General features: G+C 45.4%; 12 non-coding genes across 12 annotated transcripts; all 12 read left to right on the top strand.

The window, feature by feature from the left end:
• The first annotated feature begins 374 nt into the window (after positions 1-374).
• On the top strand, positions 375-493 carry LOC142486133 (5S ribosomal RNA). Its single transcript, XR_012798812.1, has one exon. It is a non-coding gene; the product is annotated as a 5S ribosomal RNA (ribosomal RNA).
• A 1,707-nt stretch (positions 494-2,200) lies between these two features.
• On the top strand, positions 2,201-2,319 carry LOC142486126 (5S ribosomal RNA). Its single transcript, XR_012798806.1, has one exon. It is a non-coding gene; the product is annotated as a 5S ribosomal RNA (ribosomal RNA).
• Positions 2,320-3,761: 1,442 nt separating this feature from the next.
• LOC142486134 (5S ribosomal RNA) lies at positions 3,762-3,880 on the top strand. Its single transcript, XR_012798813.1, has one exon. It is a non-coding gene; the product is annotated as a 5S ribosomal RNA (ribosomal RNA).
• A 1,442-nt stretch (positions 3,881-5,322) lies between these two features.
• Positions 5,323-5,441, top strand: LOC142486135 (5S ribosomal RNA). Its single transcript, XR_012798814.1, has one exon. It is a non-coding gene; the product is annotated as a 5S ribosomal RNA (ribosomal RNA).
• A 1,692-nt stretch (positions 5,442-7,133) lies between these two features.
• LOC142486138 (5S ribosomal RNA) lies at positions 7,134-7,252 on the top strand. Its single transcript, XR_012798817.1, has one exon. It is a non-coding gene; the product is annotated as a 5S ribosomal RNA (ribosomal RNA).
• A 1,442-nt stretch (positions 7,253-8,694) lies between these two features.
• LOC142486136 (5S ribosomal RNA) lies at positions 8,695-8,813 on the top strand. The gene has a single exon (XR_012798815.1). It is a non-coding gene; the product is annotated as a 5S ribosomal RNA (ribosomal RNA).
• A 1,707-nt stretch (positions 8,814-10,520) lies between these two features.
• Positions 10,521-10,639, top strand: LOC142486143 (5S ribosomal RNA). Its single transcript, XR_012798822.1, has one exon. It is a non-coding gene; the product is annotated as a 5S ribosomal RNA (ribosomal RNA).
• Positions 10,640-12,081: 1,442 nt separating this feature from the next.
• LOC142486137 (5S ribosomal RNA) lies at positions 12,082-12,200 on the top strand. Its single transcript, XR_012798816.1, has one exon. It is a non-coding gene; the product is annotated as a 5S ribosomal RNA (ribosomal RNA).
• Positions 12,201-13,892: 1,692 nt separating this feature from the next.
• On the top strand, positions 13,893-14,011 carry LOC142486144 (5S ribosomal RNA). The gene has a single exon (XR_012798823.1). It is a non-coding gene; the product is annotated as a 5S ribosomal RNA (ribosomal RNA).
• Positions 14,012-15,453: 1,442 nt separating this feature from the next.
• LOC142486139 (5S ribosomal RNA) lies at positions 15,454-15,572 on the top strand. The gene has a single exon (XR_012798818.1). It is a non-coding gene; the product is annotated as a 5S ribosomal RNA (ribosomal RNA).
• A 1,692-nt stretch (positions 15,573-17,264) lies between these two features.
• LOC142486145 (5S ribosomal RNA) lies at positions 17,265-17,383 on the top strand. The gene has a single exon (XR_012798824.1). It is a non-coding gene; the product is annotated as a 5S ribosomal RNA (ribosomal RNA).
• Positions 17,384-18,825: 1,442 nt separating this feature from the next.
• LOC142486140 (5S ribosomal RNA) lies at positions 18,826-18,944 on the top strand. The gene has a single exon (XR_012798819.1). It is a non-coding gene; the product is annotated as a 5S ribosomal RNA (ribosomal RNA).
• Positions 18,945-19,284: the final 340 nt, after the last annotated feature.

Here is a 19,284-nt window from a genome sequence, read left to right on the forward strand (position 1 = left end):
CTTCGTATGAAGAAAAAAAGAAAAGAAAGAAGAAGTAGCTTCCCAACAACGGCCAACACATGAAAAAAGATTGCTCATATAATGTTCTTCTTCATCCAAATAGTCCAAAGCAAATTGACATGAAAGTGTAGAGGACATGCAATTGCTACACTGCACAAATGAATGAAGGCTAAGCAGCATGTGAAAAAGCAGCATGTGAAAAGGCAGCATGTGAAAAAGCAGCATGTGAAAAAGCAGCATGTGAAAAAGCAGCATGTGAAAAAGCAGCATGTGAAAAAGCAGCATGTGAAAAAGCAGCATGTGGGAGGAACCAGGCAGTGACACCACAAGAGCAGCATGCGTATATAACAGGACACAAAGTGAGCACTGTCTTTGCCTACGGCCACACCACCCTGAATGCGCCTGATCTCGTCTGATCTCGGACGCTAAGCAGGGTCAGGCCTGGTTAGTACTTGGATGGGAGACCGCCTGGGAATACCAGGTGCTGTAGGCTTTTGCTTTTCATTGCTATCAACACTTAACAGGAGGGGGCAATCTTCTCAATGCTCATTTTTTTCTTGCACATTCACAACAGCAACAAACTCGGCGGCAGCAAAACAACTTTTCATCCTTCCTTTCTTCACTAGATTGATTTCGCTAGCAAATGTTTTACCAGGAAGTAGTAATACATTCAGAGCTACCTCTCATTTCAAACCATGTCCTGGCCACAAAGTTATCATGCTTACAAATACATGCTTACAAATACATTGTTACATGAAGTCAGCAAGGTTATACATTGTATACAAGACATTGCATGCACAGTAACACATAGTACAGTATATGTTAGAGGCGGATGGAACACTTACAGACTACATTCAAATGGGAGACAGCAGCTTTACTTTTCAAAGAACTTAGACTGCTGATGGTGGCGGGTGAGAGTCTCCTGTAGATTGTTCCAGTTTTGGGGTGCACGGTAAGAGAAGGAGAAGCGGCCGGATACTTTGTTCAACCTTGGGGCCATCAACAGTGTTTTGGAGTCACATGTTAAGTCCCATGATAAGTGTTGCATGTGCTAGGGGTGAGGAGCTTGTTCAGATAGACGGCTAGCTTGCCCACAAAGTATTTGAAGGCAAACGCACGTGTCACTTTGGCTTCATAACCTTTGCTGCCAAAGTTCCTGCTGGGCCTGCCAGGCATTGCAAAGCAATCCTTACAAGCAGTATCTTGCACTTGCCTTTGCCAGACAAAGAACACTTCATGTTTCTCACACGCTGCTTGAACACTTTTTCTGCTCCTGCACTCACTAGGGGCCTGCTACGCATTGCACAGCCATCCTCCATAGCAAAGCCCAGCTGCAGGGCCTCTTCCGTAGCTTCAAGGCCTTGCATGCCTTCCCTGGCTCCTCTGCATGTTTAGGCCCAAAAGCCTACTCACAAAAAAAAGCAGCAGCAGAGAACACAGCACGGGCTCACTTATTTCCTCCATGTTTCGTTAAGGCCGCTGACGTCAAGTGTGCACAAAGGGGCAATGGAACATTTCACTATTTGCCTGGGAAAATTCACAACAACAATGGACATTGTAACATTTCACTATTTGCCTGGGAAAATTCACAACAACAATGGACATTAGTCCAACTCAAGTCAATAGATCATGTGCCATCATTACTTGCCTGAGACACAAAACAGGAAAACCTGTGGGCCTGAGGAGGAAAGCAGCTCCCCCGCAGCCATCACCTGTGTCCTGGCTGCTTCAAGAGCTTCTGCACTGGCCTCCTGTTTGACAAAGCTAAGCAGTGTGCGTGTGTGGGACCTACAAAAGAGGCTGCTTCTCTCAAATGTTTTGCTCCTGCGTTCAAGAGGGCATCCCTCGTATGAAGAAAAAAAGAAAAGAAAGAAGAAGTAGCTTCCCAACAACGGCCAACACATGAAAAAAGATTGCTCATATAATGTTCTTCTTCATCCAAATAGTCCAAAGCAAATTGACATGAAAGTGTAGAGGACATGCAATTGCTACACTGCACAAATGAATGAAGGCTAAGCAGCATGTGAAAAAGCAGCATGTGAAAAAGCAGCATGTGAAAAAGCAGCATGTGAAAAAGCAGCATGTGAAAAAGCAGCATGTGAAAAAGCAGCATGTGAAAAAGCAGCATGTGGGAGGAACCAGGCAGTGACACCACAAGAGCAGCATGCGTATAACAGGACACAAAGTGAGCACTGTCTTTGCCTACGGCCACACCACCCTGAATGCGCCCGATCTCGTCTGATCTCGGAAGCTAAGCAGGGTCGGGCCTGGTTAGTACTTGGATGGGAGACCGCCTGGGAATACCAGGTGCTGTAGGCTTTTGCTTTTCATTGCTATCAACACTTAACAGGAGGGGGCAATCTTCTCAATGCTCATTTTTTTCTTGCACATTCACAACAGCAACAAACTCGGCGGCAGCAAAACAACTTTTCATCCTTCCTTTCTTCACTAGATTGATTTCGCTAGCAAATGTTTTACCAGGAAGTAGTAATACATTCAGAGCTACCTCTCATTTCAAACCATGTCCTGGCCACAAAGTTATCATGCTTACAAATACATGCTTACAAATACATTGTTACATGAAGTCAGCAAGGTTATACATTGTATACAAGACATTGCATGCACAGTAACACATAGTACAGTATATGTTAGAGGCGGATGGAACACTTACAGACTACATTCAAATGGGAGACAGCAGCTTTACTTTTCAAAGAACTTAGACTGCTGATGGTGGCGGATGAGAGTCTCCTGTAGATTGTTCCAGTTTTGGGGTGCACGGTAAGAGAAGGAGAAGCGGCCGGATACTTTGTTCAACCTTGGGGCCATCAACAGTGTTTTGGAGTCACATGTTAAGTCCCATGATAAGTGTTGCATGTGCTAGGGGTGAGGAGCTTGTTCAGATAGACGGCTAGCTTGCCCACAAAGTATTTGAAGGCAAACGCACGTGTCACTTTGGCTTCATAACCTTTGCTGCCAAAGTTCCTGCTGGGCCTGCCAGGCATTGCAAAGCAATCCTTACAAGCAGTATCTTGCACTTGCCTTTGCCAGACAAAGAACACTTCATGTTTCTCACACGCTGCTTGAACACTTTTTCTGCTCCTGCACTCACTAGGGGCCTGCTACGCAAAATTCACAACAACAATGGACATTAGTCCAACTCAAGTCAATAGATCATGTGCCATCATTACTTGCCTGAGACACAAAACAGGAAAACCTGTGGGCCTGAGGAGGAAAGCAGCTCCCCCGCAGCCATCACCTGTGTCCTGGCTGCTTCAAAAGCTTCTGCACTGGCCTCCTGTTTGACAAAGCTAAGCAGTGTGCGTGTGTGGGACCTACAAAAGAGGCTGCTTCTCTCAAATGTTTTGCTCCTGCGTTCAAGAGGGCATCCTTCGTATGAAGAAAAAAAGAAAAGAAAGAAGAAGTAGCTTCCCAACAACGGCCAACACATGAAAAAAGATTGCTCATATAATGTTCTTCTTCATCCAAATAGTCCAAAGCAAATTGACATGAAAGTGTAGAGGACATGCAATTGCTACACTGCACAAATGAATGAAGGCTAAGCAGCATGTGAAAAAGCAGCATGTGAAAAGGCAGCATGTGAAAAAGCAGCATGTGAAAAAGCAGCATGTGAAAAAGCAGCATGTGAAAAAGCAGCATGTGAAAAAGCAGCATGTGAAAAAGCAGCATGTGGGAGGAACCAGGCAGTGACACCACAAGAGCAGCATGCGTATATAACAGGACACAAAGTGAGCACTGTCTTTGCCTACGGCCACACCACCCTGAATGCGCCTGATCTCGTCTGATCTCGGACGCTAAGCAGGGTCAGGCCTGGTTAGTACTTGGATGGGAGACCGCCTGGGAATACCAGGTGCTGTAGGCTTTTGCTTTTCATTGCTATCAACACTTAACAGGAGGGGGCAATCTTCTCAATGCTCATTTTTTTCTTGCACATTCACAACAGCAACAAACTCGGCGGCAGCAAAACAACTTTTCATCCTTCCTTTCTTCACTAGATTGATTTCGCTAGCAAATGTTTTACCAGGAAGTAGTAATACATTCAGAGCTACCTCTCATTTCAAACCATGTCCTGGCCACAAAGTTATCATGCTTACAAATACATGCTTACAAATACATTGTTACATGAAGTCAGCAAGGTTATACATTGTATACAAGACATTGCATGCACAGTAACACATAGTACAGTATATGTTAGAGGCGGATGGAACACTTACAGACTACATTCAAATGGGAGACAGCAGCTTTACTTTTCAAAGAACTTAGACTGCTGATGGTGGCGGATGAGAGTCTCCTGTAGATTGTTCCAGTTTTGGGGTGCACGGTAAGAGAAGGAGAAGCGGCCGGATACTTTGTTCAACCTTGGGGCCATCAACAGTGTTTTGGAGTCACATGTTAAGTCCCATGATAAGTGTTGCATGTGCTAGGGGTGAGGAGCTTGTTCAGATAGACGGCTAGCTTGCCCACAAAGTATTTGAAGGCAAACGCACGTGTCACTTTGGCTTCATAACCTTTGCTGCCAAAGTTCCTGCTGGGCCTGCCAGGCATTGCAAAGCAATCCTTACAAGCAGTATCTTGCACTTGCCTTTGCCAGACAAAGAACACTTCATGTTTCTCACACGCTGCTTGAACACTTTTTCTGCTCCTGCACTCACTAGGGGCCTGCTACGCAAAATTCACAACAACAATGGACATTAGTCCAACTCAAGTCAATAGATCATGTGCCATCATTACTTGCCTGAGACACAAAACAGGAAAACCTGTGGGCCTGAGGAGGAAAGCAGCTCCCCCGCAGCCATCACCTGTGTCCTGGCTGCTTCAAAAGCTTCTGCACTGGCCTCCTGTTTGACAAAGCTAAGCAGTGTGCGTGTGTGGGACCTACAAAAGAGGCTGCTTCTCTCAAATGTTTTGCTCCTGCGTTCAAGAGGGCATCCTTCGTATGAAGAAAAAAAGAAAAGAAAGAAGAAGTAGCTTCCCAACAACGGCCAACACATGAAAAAAGATTGCTCATATAATGTTCTTCTTCATCCAAATAGTCCAAAGCAAATTGACATGAAAGTGTAGAGGACATGCAATTGCTACACTGCACAAATGAATGAAGGCTAAGCAGCATGTGAAAAAGCAGCATGTGAAAAGGCAGCATGTGAAAAAGCAGCATGTGAAAAAGCAGCATGTGAAAAAGCAGCATGTGAAAAAGCAGCATGTGAAAAAGCAGCATGTGAAAAAGCAGCATGTGGGAGGAACCAGGCAGTGACACCACAAGAGCAGCATGCGTATATAACAGGACACAAAGTGAGCACTGTCTTTGCCTACGGCCACACCACCCTGAATGCGCCTGATCTCGTCTGATCTCGGACGCTAAGCAGGGTCAGGCCTGGTTAGTACTTGGATGGGAGACCGCCTGGGAATACCAGGTGCTGTAGGCTTTTGCTTTTCATTGCTATCAACACTTAACAGGAGGGGGCAATCTTCTCAATGCTCATTTTTTTCTTGCACATTCACAACAGCAACAAACTCGGCGGCAGCAAAACAACTTTTCATCCTTCCTTTCTTCACTAGATTGATTTCGCTAGCAAATGTTTTACCAGGAAGTAGTAATACATTCAGAGCTACCTCTCATTTCAAACCATGTCCTGGCCACAAAGTTATCATGCTTACAAATACATGCTTACAAATACATTGTTACATGAAGTCAGCAAGGTTATACATTGTATACAAGACATTGCATGCACAGTAACACATAGTACAGTATATGTTAGAGGCGGATGGAACACTTACAGACTACATTCAAATGGGAGACAGCAGCTTTACTTTTCAAAGAACTTAGACTGCTGATGGTGGCGGGTGAGAGTCTCCTGTAGATTGTTCCAGTTTTGGGGTGCACGGTAAGAGAAGGAGAAGCGGCCGGATACTTTGTTCAACCTTGGGGCCATCAACAGTGTTTTGGAGTCACATGTTAAGTCCCATGATAAGTGTTGCATGTGCTAGGGGTGAGGAGCTTGTTCAGATAGACGGCTAGCTTGCCCACAAAGTATTTGAAGGCAAACGCACGTGTCACTTTGGCTTCATAACCTTTGCTGCCAAAGTTCCTGCTGGGCCTGCCAGGCATTGCAAAGCAATCCTTACAAGCAGTATCTTGCACTTGCCTTTGCCAGACAAAGAACACTTCATGTTTCTCACACGCTGCTTGAACACTTTTTCTGCTCCTGCACTCACTAGGGGCCTGCTACGCATTGCACAGCCATCCTCCATAGCAAAGCCCAGCTGCAGGGCCTCTTCCGTAGCTTCAAGGCCTTGCATGCCTTCCCTGGCTCCTCTGCATGTTTAGGCCCAAAAGCCTACTCACAAAAAAAAGCAGCAGCAGAGAACACAGCACGGGCTCACTTATTTCCTCCATGTTTCGTTAAGGCCGCTGACGTCAAGTGTGCACAAAGGGGCAATGGAACATTTCACTATTTGCCTGGGAAAATTCACAACAACAATGGACATTGTAACATTTCACTATTTGCCTGGGAAAATTCACAACAACAATGGACATTAGTCCAACTCAAGTCAATAGATCATGTGCCATCATTACTTGCCTGAGACACAAAACAGGAAAACCTGTGGGCCTGAGGAGGAAAGCAGCTCCCCCGCAGCCATCACCTGTGTCCTGGCTGCTTCAAGAGCTTCTGCACTGGCCTCCTGTTTGACAAAGCTAAGCAGTGTGCGTGTGTGGGACCTACAAAAGAGGCTGCTTCTCTCAAATGTTTTGCTCCTGCGTTCAAGAGGGCATCCCTCGTATGAAGAAAAAAAGAAAAGAAAGAAGAAGTAGCTTCCCAACAACGGCCAACACATGAAAAAAGATTGCTCATATAATGTTCTTCTTCATCCAAATAGTCCAAAGCAAATTGACATGAAAGTGTAGAGGACATGCAATTGCTACACTGCACAAATGAATGAAGGCTAAGCAGCATGTGAAAAAGCAGCATGTGAAAAAGCAGCATGTGAAAAAGCAGCATGTGAAAAAGCAGCATGTGAAAAAGCAGCATGTGAAAAAGCAGCATGTGGGAGGAACCAGGCAGTGACACCACAAGAGCAGCATGCGTATAACAGGACACAAAGTGAGCACTGTCTTTGCCTACGGCCACACCACCCTGAATGCGCCCGATCTCGTCTGATCTCGGAAGCTAAGCAGGGTCGGGCCTGGTTAGTACTTGGATGGGAGACCGCCTGGGAATACCAGGTGCTGTAGGCTTTTGCTTTTCATTGCTATCAACACTTAACAGGAGGGGGCAATCTTCTCAATGCTCATTTTTTTCTTGCACATTCACAACAGCAACAAACTCGGCGGCAGCAAAACAACTTTTCATCCTTCCTTTCTTCACTAGATTGATTTCGCTAGCAAATGTTTTACCAGGAAGTAGTAATACATTCAGAGCTACCTCTCATTTCAAACCATGTCCTGGCCACAAAGTTATCATGCTTACAAATACATGCTTACAAATACATTGTTACATGAAGTCAGCAAGGTTATACATTGTATACAAGACATTGCATGCACAGTAACACATAGTACAGTATATGTTAGAGGCGGATGGAACACTTACAGACTACATTCAAATGGGAGACAGCAGCTTTACTTTTCAAAGAACTTAGACTGCTGATGGTGGCGGATGAGAGTCTCCTGTAGATTGTTCCAGTTTTGGGGTGCACGGTAAGAGAAGGAGAAGCGGCCGGATACTTTGTTCAACCTTGGGGCCATCAACAGTGTTTTGGAGTCACATGTTAAGTCCCATGATAAGTGTTGCATGTGCTAGGGGTGAGGAGCTTGTTCAGATAGACGGCTAGCTTGCCCACAAAGTATTTGAAGGCAAACGCACGTGTCACTTTGGCTTCATAACCTTTGCTGCCAAAGTTCCTGCTGGGCCTGCCAGGCATTGCAAAGCAATCCTTACAAGCAGTATCTTGCACTTGCCTTTGCCAGACAAAGAACACTTCATGTTTCTCACACGCTGCTTGAACACTTTTTCTGCTCCTGCACTCACTAGGGGCCTGCTACGCAAAATTCACAACAACAATGGACATTAGTCCAACTCAAGTCAATAGATCATGTGCCATCATTACTTGCCTGAGACACAAAACAGGAAAACCTGTGGGCCTGAGGAGGAAAGCAGCTCCCCCGCAGCCATCACCTGTGTCCTGGCTGCTTCAAAAGCTTCTGCACTGGCCTCCTGTTTGACAAAGCTAAGCAGTGTGCGTGTGTGGGACCTACAAAAGAGGCTGCTTCTCTCAAATGTTTTGCTCCTGCGTTCAAGAGGGCATCCTTCGTATGAAGAAAAAAAGAAAAGAAAGAAGAAGTAGCTTCCCAACAACGGCCAACACATGAAAAAAGATTGCTCATATAATGTTCTTCTTCATCCAAATAGTCCAAAGCAAATTGACATGAAAGTGTAGAGGACATGCAATTGCTACACTGCACAAATGAATGAAGGCTAAGCAGCATGTGAAAAAGCAGCATGTGAAAAGGCAGCATGTGAAAAAGCAGCATGTGAAAAAGCAGCATGTGAAAAAGCAGCATGTGAAAAAGCAGCATGTGAAAAAGCAGCATGTGAAAAAGCAGCATGTGGGAGGAACCAGGCAGTGACACCACAAGAGCAGCATGCGTATATAACAGGACACAAAGTGAGCACTGTCTTTGCCTACGGCCACACCACCCTGAATGCGCCTGATCTCGTCTGATCTCGGACGCTAAGCAGGGTCAGGCCTGGTTAGTACTTGGATGGGAGACCGCCTGGGAATACCAGGTGCTGTAGGCTTTTGCTTTTCATTGCTATCAACACTTAACAGGAGGGGGCAATCTTCTCAATGCTCATTTTTTTCTTGCACATTCACAACAGCAACAAACTCGGCGGCAGCAAAACAACTTTTCATCCTTCCTTTCTTCACTAGATTGATTTCGCTAGCAAATGTTTTACCAGGAAGTAGTAATACATTCAGAGCTACCTCTCATTTCAAACCATGTCCTGGCCACAAAGTTATCATGCTTACAAATACATGCTTACAAATACATTGTTACATGAAGTCAGCAAGGTTATACATTGTATACAAGACATTGCATGCACAGTAACACATAGTACAGTATATGTTAGAGGCGGATGGAACACTTACAGACTACATTCAAATGGGAGACAGCAGCTTTACTTTTCAAAGAACTTAGACTGCTGATGGTGGCGGGTGAGAGTCTCCTGTAGATTGTTCCAGTTTTGGGGTGCACGGTAAGAGAAGGAGAAGCGGCCGGATACTTTGTTCAACCTTGGGGCCATCAACAGTGTTTTGGAGTCACATGTTAAGTCCCATGATAAGTGTTGCATGTGCTAGGGGTGAGGAGCTTGTTCAGATAGACGGCTAGCTTGCCCACAAAGTATTTGAAGGCAAACGCACGTGTCACTTTGGCTTCATAACCTTTGCTGCCAAAGTTCCTGCTGGGCCTGCCAGGCATTGCAAAGCAATCCTTACAAGCAGTATCTTGCACTTGCCTTTGCCAGACAAAGAACACTTCATGTTTCTCACACGCTGCTTGAACACTTTTTCTGCTCCTGCACTCACTAGGGGCCTGCTACGCATTGCACAGCCATCCTCCATAGCAAAGCCCAGCTGCAGGGCCTCTTCCGTAGCTTCAAGGCCTTGCATGCCTTCCCTGGCTCCTCTGCATGTTTAGGCCCAAAAGCCTACTCACAAAAAAAAGCAGCAGCAGAGAACACAGCACGGGCTCACTTATTTCCTCCATGTTTCGTTAAGGCCGCTGACGTCAAGTGTGCACAAAGGGGCAATGGAACATTTCACTATTTGCCTGGGAAAATTCACAACAACAATGGACATTGTAACATTTCACTATTTGCCTGGGAAAATTCACAACAACAATGGACATTAGTCCAACTCAAGTCAATAGATCATGTGCCATCATTACTTGCCTGAGACACAAAACAGGAAAACCTGTGGGCCTGAGGAGGAAAGCAGCTCCCCCGCAGCCATCACCTGTGTCCTGGCTGCTTCAAGAGCTTCTGCACTGGCCTCCTGTTTGACAAAGCTAAGCAGTGTGCGTGTGTGGGACCTACAAAAGAGGCTGCTTCTCTCAAATGTTTTGCTCCTGCGTTCAAGAGGGCATCCCTCGTATGAAGAAAAAAAGAAAAGAAAGAAGAAGTAGCTTCCCAACAACGGCCAACACATGAAAAAAGATTGCTCATATAATGTTCTTCTTCATCCAAATAGTCCAAAGCAAATTGACATGAAAGTGTAGAGGACATGCAATTGCTACACTGCACAAATGAATGAAGGCTAAGCAGCATGTGAAAAAGCAGCATGTGAAAAAGCAGCATGTGAAAAAGCAGCATGTGAAAAAGCAGCATGTGAAAAAGCAGCATGTGAAAAAGCAGCATGTGAAAAAGCAGCATGTGGGAGGAACCAGGCAGTGACACCACAAGAGCAGCATGCGTATAACAGGACACAAAGTGAGCACTGTCTTTGCCTACGGCCACACCACCCTGAATGCGCCCGATCTCGTCTGATCTCGGAAGCTAAGCAGGGTCGGGCCTGGTTAGTACTTGGATGGGAGACCGCCTGGGAATACCAGGTGCTGTAGGCTTTTGCTTTTCATTGCTATCAACACTTAACAGGAGGGGGCAATCTTCTCAATGCTCATTTTTTTCTTGCACATTCACAACAGCAACAAACTCGGCGGCAGCAAAACAACTTTTCATCCTTCCTTTCTTCACTAGATTGATTTCGCTAGCAAATGTTTTACCAGGAAGTAGTAATACATTCAGAGCTACCTCTCATTTCAAACCATGTCCTGGCCACAAAGTTATCATGCTTACAAATACATGCTTACAAATACATTGTTACATGAAGTCAGCAAGGTTATACATTGTATACAAGACATTGCATGCACAGTAACACATAGTACAGTATATGTTAGAGGCGGATGGAACACTTACAGACTACATTCAAATGGGAGACAGCAGCTTTACTTTTCAAAGAACTTAGACTGCTGATGGTGGCGGATGAGAGTCTCCTGTAGATTGTTCCAGTTTTGGGGTGCACGGTAAGAGAAGGAGAAGCGGCCGGATACTTTGTTCAACCTTGGGGCCATCAACAGTGTTTTGGAGTCACATGTTAAGTTCCATGATAAGTGTTGCATGTGCTAGGGGTGAGGAGCTTGTTCAGATAGACGGCTAGCTTGCCCACAAAGTATTTGAAGGCAAACGCACGTGTCACTTTGGCTTCATAACCTTTGCTGCCAAAGTTCCTGCTGGGCCTGCCAGGCATTGCAAAGCAATCCTTACAAGCAGTATCTTGCACTTGCCTTTGCCAGACAAAGAACACTTCATGTTTCTCACACGCTGCTTGAACACTTTTTCTGCTCCTGCACTCACTAGGGGCCTGCTACGCAAAATTCACAACAACAATGGACATTAGTCCAACTCAAGTCAATAGATCATGTGCCATCATTACTTGCCTGAGACACAAAACAGGAAAACCTGTGGGCCTGAGGAGGAAAGCAGCTCCCCCGCAGCCATCACCTGTGTCCTGGCTGCTTCAAAAGCTTCTGCACTGGCCTCCTGTTTGACAAAGCTAAGCAGTGTGCGTGTGTGGGACCTACAAAAGAGGCTGCTTCTCTCAAATGTTTTGCTCCTGCGTTCAAGAGGGCATCCTTCGTATGAAGAAAAAAAGAAAAGAAAGAAGAAGTAGCTTCCCAACAACGGCCAACACATGAAAAAAGATTGCTCATATAATGTTCTTCTTCATCCAAATAGTCCAAAGCAAATTGACATGAAAGTGTAGAGGACATGCAATTGCTACACTGCACAAATGAATGAAGGCTAAGCAGCATGTGAAAAAGCAGCATGTGAAAAGGCAGCATGTGAAAAAGCAGCATGTGAAAAAGCAGCATGTGAAAAAGCAGCATGTGAAAAAGCAGCATGTGAAAAAGCAGCATGTGAAAAAGCAGCATGTGGGAGGAACCAGGCAGTGACACCACAAGAGCAGCATGCGTATATAACAGGACACAAAGTGAGCACTGTCTTTGCCTACGGCCACACCACCCTGAATGCGCCTGATCTCGTCTGATCTCGGACGCTAAGCAGGGTCAGGCCTGGTTAGTACTTGGATGGGAGACCGCCTGGGAATACCAGGTGCTGTAGGCTTTTGCTTTTCATTGCTATCAACACTTAACAGGAGGGGGCAATCTTCTCAATGCTCATTTTTTTCTTGCACATTCACAACAGCAACAAACTCGGCGGCAGCAAAACAACTTTTCATCCTTCCTTTCTTCACTAGATTGATTTCGCTAGCAAATGTTTTACCAGGAAGTAGTAATACATTCAGAGCTACCTCTCATTTCAAACCATGTCCTGGCCACAAAGTTATCATGCTTACAAATACATGCTTACAAATACATTGTTACATGAAGTCAGCAAGGTTATACATTGTATACAAGACATTGCATGCACAGTAACACATAGTACAGTATATGTTAGAGGCGGATGGAACACTTACAGACTACATTCAAATGGGAGACAGCAGCTTTACTTTTCAAAGAACTTAGACTGCTGATGGTGGCGGGTGAGAGTCTCCTGTAGATTGTTCCAGTTTTGGGGTGCACGGTAAGAGAAGGAGAAGCGGCCGGATACTTTGTTCAACCTTGGGGCCATCAACAGTGTTTTGGAGTCACATGTTAAGTCCCATGATAAGTGTTGCATGTGCTAGGGGTGAGGAGCTTGTTCAGATAGACGGCTAGCTTGCCCACAAAGTATTTGAAGGCAAACGCACGTGTCACTTTGGCTTCATAACCTTTGCTGCCAAACTTCCTGCTGGGCCTGCCAGGCATTGCAAAGCAATCCTTACAAGCAGTATCTTGCACTTGCCTTTGCCAGACAAAGAACACTTCATGTTTCTCACACGCTGCTTGAACACTTTTTCTGCTCCTGCACTCACTAGGGGCCTGCTACGCATTGCACAGCCATCCTCCATAGCAAAGCCCAGCTGCAGGGCCTCTTCCGTAGCTTCAAGGCCTTGCATGCCTTCCCTGGCTCCTCTGCATGTTTAGGCCCAAAAGCCTACTCACAAAAAAAAGCAGCAGCAGAGAACACAGCACGGGCTCACTTATTTCCTCCATGTTTCGTTAAGGCCGCTGACGTCAAGTGTGCACAAAGGGGCAATGGAACATTTCACTATTTGCCTGGGAAAATTCACAACAACAATGGACATTGTAACATTTCACTATTTGCCTGGGAAAATTCACAACAACAATGGACATTAGTCCAACTCAAGTCAATAGATCATGTGCCATCATTACTTGCCTGAGACACAAAACAGGAAAACCTGTGGGCCTGAGGAGGAAAGCAGCTCCCCCGCAGCCATCACCTGTGTCCTGGCTGCTTCAAGAGCTTCTGCACTGGCCTCCTGTTTGACAAAGCTAAGCAGTGTGCGTGTGTGGGACCTACAAAAGAGGCTGCTTCTCTCAAATGTTTTGCTCCTGCGTTCAAGAGGGCATCCCTCGTATGAAGAAAAAAAGAAAAGAAAGAAGAAGTAGCTTCCCAACAACGGCCAACACATGAAAAAAGATTGCTCATATAATGTTCTTCTTCATCCAAATAGTCCAAAGCAAATTGACATGAAAGTGTAGAGGACATGCAATTGCTACACTGCACAAATGAATGAAGGCTAAGCAGCATGTGAAAAAGCAGCATGTGAAAAAGCAGCATGTGAAAAAGCAGCATGTGAAAAAGCAGCATGTGAAAAAGCAGCATGTGAAAAAGCAGCATGTGGGAGGAACCAGGCAGTGACACCACAAGAGCAGCATGCGTATAACAGGACACAAAGTGAGCACTGTCTTTGCCTACGGCCACACCACCCTGAATGCGCCCGATCTCGTCTGATCTCGGAAGCTAAGCAGGGTCGGGCCTGGTTAGTACTTGGATGGGAGACCGCCTGGGAATACCAGGTGCTGTAGGCTTTTGCTTTTCATTGCTATCAACACTTAACAGGAGGGGGCAATCTTCTCAATGCTCATTTTTTTCTTGCACATTCACAACAGCAACAAACTCGGCGGCAGCAAAACAACTTTTCATCCTTCCTTTCTTCACTAGATTGATTTCGCTAGCAAATGTTTTACCAGGAAGTAGTAATACATTCAGAGCTACCTCTCATTTCAAACCATGTCCTGGCCACAAAGTTATCATGCTTACAAATACATGCTTACAAATACATTGTTACATGAAGTCAGCAAGGTTATACATTGTATACAAGACATTGCATGCACAGTAACACATAGTACAGTATATGTTAGAGGCGGATGGAACACTTACAGACTACATTCAAATGGGAGACAGCAGCTTTACTTTTCAAAGAACTTAGACTGCTGATGGTGGCGGATGAGAGTCTCCTGTAGATTGTTCCAGTTTTGGGGTGCACGGTAAGAGAAGGAGAAGCGGCCGGATACTTTGTTCAACCTTGGGGCCATCAACAGTGTTTTGGAGTCACATGTTAAGTCCCATGATAAGTGTTGCATGTGCTAGGGGTGAGGAGCTTGTTCAGATAGACGGCTAGCTTGCCCACAAAGTATTTGAAGGCAAACGCACGTGTCACTTTGGCTTCATAACCTTTGCTGCCAAAGTTCCTGCTGGGCCTGCCAGGCATTGCAAAGCAATCCTTACAAGCAGTATCTTGCACTTGCCTTTGCCAGACAAAGAACACTTCATGTTTCTCACACGCTGCTTGAACACTTTTTCTGCTCCTGCACTCACTAGGGGCCTGCTACGCAAAATTCACAACAACAATGGACATTAGTCCAACTCAAGTCAATAGATCATGTGCCATCATTACTTGCCTGAGACACAAAACAGGAAAACCTGTGGGCCTGAGGAGGAAAGCAGCTCCCCCGCAGCCATCACCTGTGTCCTGGCTGCTTCAAAAGCTTCTGCACTGGCCTCCTGTTTGACAAAGCTAAGCAGTGTGCGTGTGTGGGACCTACAAAAGAGGCTGCTTCTCTCAAATGTTTTGCTCCTGCGTTCAAGAGGGCATCCTTCGTATGAAGAAAAAAAGAAAAGAAAGAAGAAGTAGCTTCCCAACAACGGCCAACACATGAAAAAAGATTGCTCATATAATGTTCTTCTTCATCCAAATAGTCCAAAGCAAATTGACATGAAAGTGTAGAGGACATGCAATTGCTACACTGCACAAATGAATGAAGGCTAAGCAGCATGTGAAAAAGCAGCATGTGAAAAGGCAGCATGTGAAAAAGCAGCATGTGAAAAAGCAGCATGTGAAAAAGCAGCATGTGAAAAAGCAGCATGTGAAAAAGCAGCATGTGAAAAAGCAGCATGTGGGAGGAACCAGGCAGTGACACCACAAGAGCAGCATGCGTATATAACAGGACACAAAGTGAGCACTGTCTTTGCCTACGGCCACACCACCCTGAATGCGCCTGATCTCGTCTGATCTCGGACGCTAAGCAGGGTCAGGCCTGGTTAGTACTTGGATGGGAGACCGCCTGGGAATACCAGGTGCTGTAGGCTTTTGCTTTTCATTGCTATCAACACTTAACAGGAGGGGGCAATCTTCTCAATGCTCATTTTTTTCTTGCACATTCACAACAGCAACAAACTCGGCGGCAGCAAAACAACTTTTCATCCTTCCTTTCTTCACTAGATTGATTTCGCTAGCAAATGTTTTACCAGGAAGTAGTAATACATTCAGAGCTACCTCTCATTTCAAACCATGTCCTGGCCACAAAGTTATCATGCTTACAAATACATGCTTACAAATACATTGTTACATGAAGTCAGCAAGGTTATACATTGTATACAAGACATTGCATGCACAGTAACACATAGTACAGTATATGTTAGAGGCGGATGGAACACTTACAGACTACATTCAAATGGGAGACAGCAGCTTTACTTTTCAAAGAACTTAGACTGCTGATGGTGGCGGGTGAGAGTCTCCTGTAGATTGTTCCAGTTTTGGGGTGCACGGTAAGAGAAGGAGAAGCGGCCGGATACTTTGTTCAACCTTGGGGCCATCAACAGTGTTTTGGAGTCACATGTTAAGTCCCATGATAAGTGTTGCATGTGCTAGGGGTGAGGAGCTTGTTCAGATAGACGGCTAGCTTGCCCACAAAGTATTTGAAGGCAAACGCACGTGTCACTTTGGCTTCATAACCTTTGCTGCCAAACTTCCTGCTGGGCCTGCCAGGCATTGCAAAGCAATCCTTACAAGCAGTATCTTGCACTTGCCTTTGCCAGACAAAGAACACTTCATGTTTCTCACACGCTGCTTGAACACTTTTTCTGCTCCTGCACTCACTAGGGGCCTGCTACGCATTGCACAGCCATCCTCCATAGCAAAGCCCAGCTGCAGGGCCTCTTCCGTAGCTTCAAGGCCTTGCATGCCTTCCCTGGCTCCTCTGCATGTTTAGGCCCAAAAGCCTACTCACAAAAAAAAGCAGCAGCAGAGAACACAGCACGGGCTCACTTATTTCCTCCATGTTTCGTTAAGGCCGCTGACGTCAAGTGTGCACAAAGGGGCAATGGAACATTTCACTATTTGCCTGGGAAAATTCACAACAACAATGGACATTGTAACATTTCACTATTTGCCTGGGAAAATTCACAACAACAATGGACATTAGTCCAACTCAAGTCAATAGATCATGTGCCATCATTACTTGCCTGAGACACAAAACAGGAAAACCTGTGGGCCTGAGGAGGAAAGCAGCTCCCCCGCAGCCATCACCTGTGTCCTGGCTGCTTCAAGAGCTTCTGCACTGGCCTCCTGTTTGACAAAGCTAAGCAGTGTGCGTGTGTGGGACCTACAAAAGAGGCTGCTTCTCTCAAATGTTTTGCTCCTGCGTTCAAGAGGGCATCCCTCGTATGAAGAAAAAAAGAAAAGAAAGAAGAAGTAGCTTCCCAACAACGGCCAACACATGAAAAAAGATTGCTCATATAATGTTCTTCTTCATCCAAATAGTCCAAAGCAAATTGACATGAAAGTGTAGAGGACATGCAATTGCTACACTGCACAAATGAATGAAGGCTAAGCAGCATGTGAAAAAGCAGCATGTGAAAAAGCAGCATGTGAAAAAGCAGCATGTGAAAAAGCAGCATGTGAAAAAGCAGCATGTGAAAAAGCAGCATGTGGGAGGAACCAGGCAGTGACACCACAAGAGCAGCATGCGTATAACAGGACACAAAGTGAGCACTGTCTTTGCCTACGGCCACACCACCCTGAATGCGCCCGATCTCGTCTGATCTCGGAAGCTAAGCAGGGTCGGGCCTGGTTAGTACTTGGATGGGAGACCGCCTGGGAATACCAGGTGCTGTAGGCTTTTGCTTTTCATTGCTATCAACACTTAACAGGAGGGGGCAATCTTCTCAATGCTCATTTTTTTCTTGCACATTCACAACAGCAACAAACTCGGCGGCAGCAAAACAACTTTTCATCCTTCCTTTCTTCACTAGATTGATTTCGCTAGCAAATGTTTTACCAGGAAGTAGTAATACATTCAGAGCTACCTCTCATTTCAAACCATGTCCTGGCCACAAAGTTATCATGCTTACAAATACATGCTTACAAATACATTGTTACATGAAGTCAGCAAGGTTATACATTGTATACAAGACATTGCATGCACAGTAACACATAGTACAGTATATGTTAGAGGCGGATGGAACACTTACAGACTACATTCAAATGGGAGACAGCAGCTTTACTTTTCAAAGAACTTAGACTGCTGATGGTGGCGGATGAGAGTCTCCTGTAGATTGTTCCAGTTTTGGGGTGCACGGTAAGAGAAGGAGAAGCGGCCGGATACTTTGTTCAACCTTGGGGCCATCAACAGTGTTTTGGAGTCACATGTTAAGTCCCATGATAAGTGTTGCATGTGCTAGGGGTGAGGAGCTTGTTCAGATAGACGGCTAGCTTGCCCACAAAGTATTTGAAGGCAAACGCACGTGTCACTTTGGCTTCATAACCTTTGCTGCCAAAGTTCCTGCTGGGCCTGCCAGGCATTGCAAAGCAATCCTTACAAGCAGTATCTTGCACTTGCCTTTGCCAGACAAAGAACACTTCATGTTTCTCACACGCTGCTTGAACACTTTTTCTGCTCCTGCACTCACTAGGGGCCTGCTACGCAAAATTCACAACAACAATGGACATTAGTCCAACTCAAGTCAATAGATCATGTGCCATCATTACTTGCCTGAGACACAAAACAGGAAAACCTGTGGGCCTGAGGAGGAAAGCAGCTCCCCCGCAGCCATCACCTGTGTCCTGGCTGCTTCAAAAGCTTCTGCACTGGCCTCCTGTTTGACAAAGCTAAGCAGTGTGCGTGTGTGGGACCTACAAAAGAGGCTGCTTCTCTCAAATGTTTTGCTCCTGCGTTCAAGAGGGCATCCTTCGTATGAAGAAAAAAAGAAAAGAAAGAAGAAGTAGCTTCCCAACAACGGCCAACACATGAAAAAAGATTGCTCATATAATGTTCTTCTTCATCCAAATAGTCCAAAGCAAATTGACATGAAAGTGTAGAGGACATGCAATTGCTACACTGCACAAATGAATGAAGGCTAAGCAGCATGTGAAAAAGCAGCATGTGAAAAGGCAGCATGTGAAAAAGCAGCATGTGAAAAAGCAGCATGTGAAAAAGCAGCATGTGAAAAAGCAGCATGTGAAAAAGCAGCATGTGAAAAAGCAGCATGTGGGAGGAACCAGGCAGTGACACCACAAGAGCAGCATGCGTATATAACAGGACACAAAGTGAGCACTGTCTTTGCCTACGGCCACACCACCCTGAATGCGCCTGATCTCGTCTGATCTCGGACGCTAAGCAGGGTCAGGCCTGGTTAGTACTTGGATGGGAGACCGCCTGGGAATACCAGGTGCTGTAGGCTTTTGCTTTTCATTGCTATCAACACTTAACAGGAGGGGGCAATCTTCTCAATGCTCATTTTTTTCTTGCACATTCACAACAGCAACAAACTCGGCGGCAGCAAAACAACTTTTCATCCTTCCTTTCTTCACTAGATTGATTTCGCTAGCAAATGTTTTACCAGGAAGTAGTAATACATTCAGAGCTACCTCTCATTTCAAACCATGTCCTGGCCACAAAGTTATCATGCTTACAAATACATGCTTACAAATACATTGTTACATGAAGTCAGCAAGGTTATACATTGTATACAAGACATTGCATGCACAGTAACACATAGTACAGTATATGTTAGAGGCGGA

The sequence above is a fragment of the Ascaphus truei genome, unplaced genomic scaffold (genome assembly GCF_040206685.1).
Source record: "Ascaphus truei isolate aAscTru1 unplaced genomic scaffold, aAscTru1.hap1 HAP1_SCAFFOLD_749, whole genome shotgun sequence".
In the NCBI taxonomy this organism is placed as follows: Eukaryota; Metazoa; Chordata; class Amphibia; order Anura; family Ascaphidae; genus Ascaphus; species Ascaphus truei.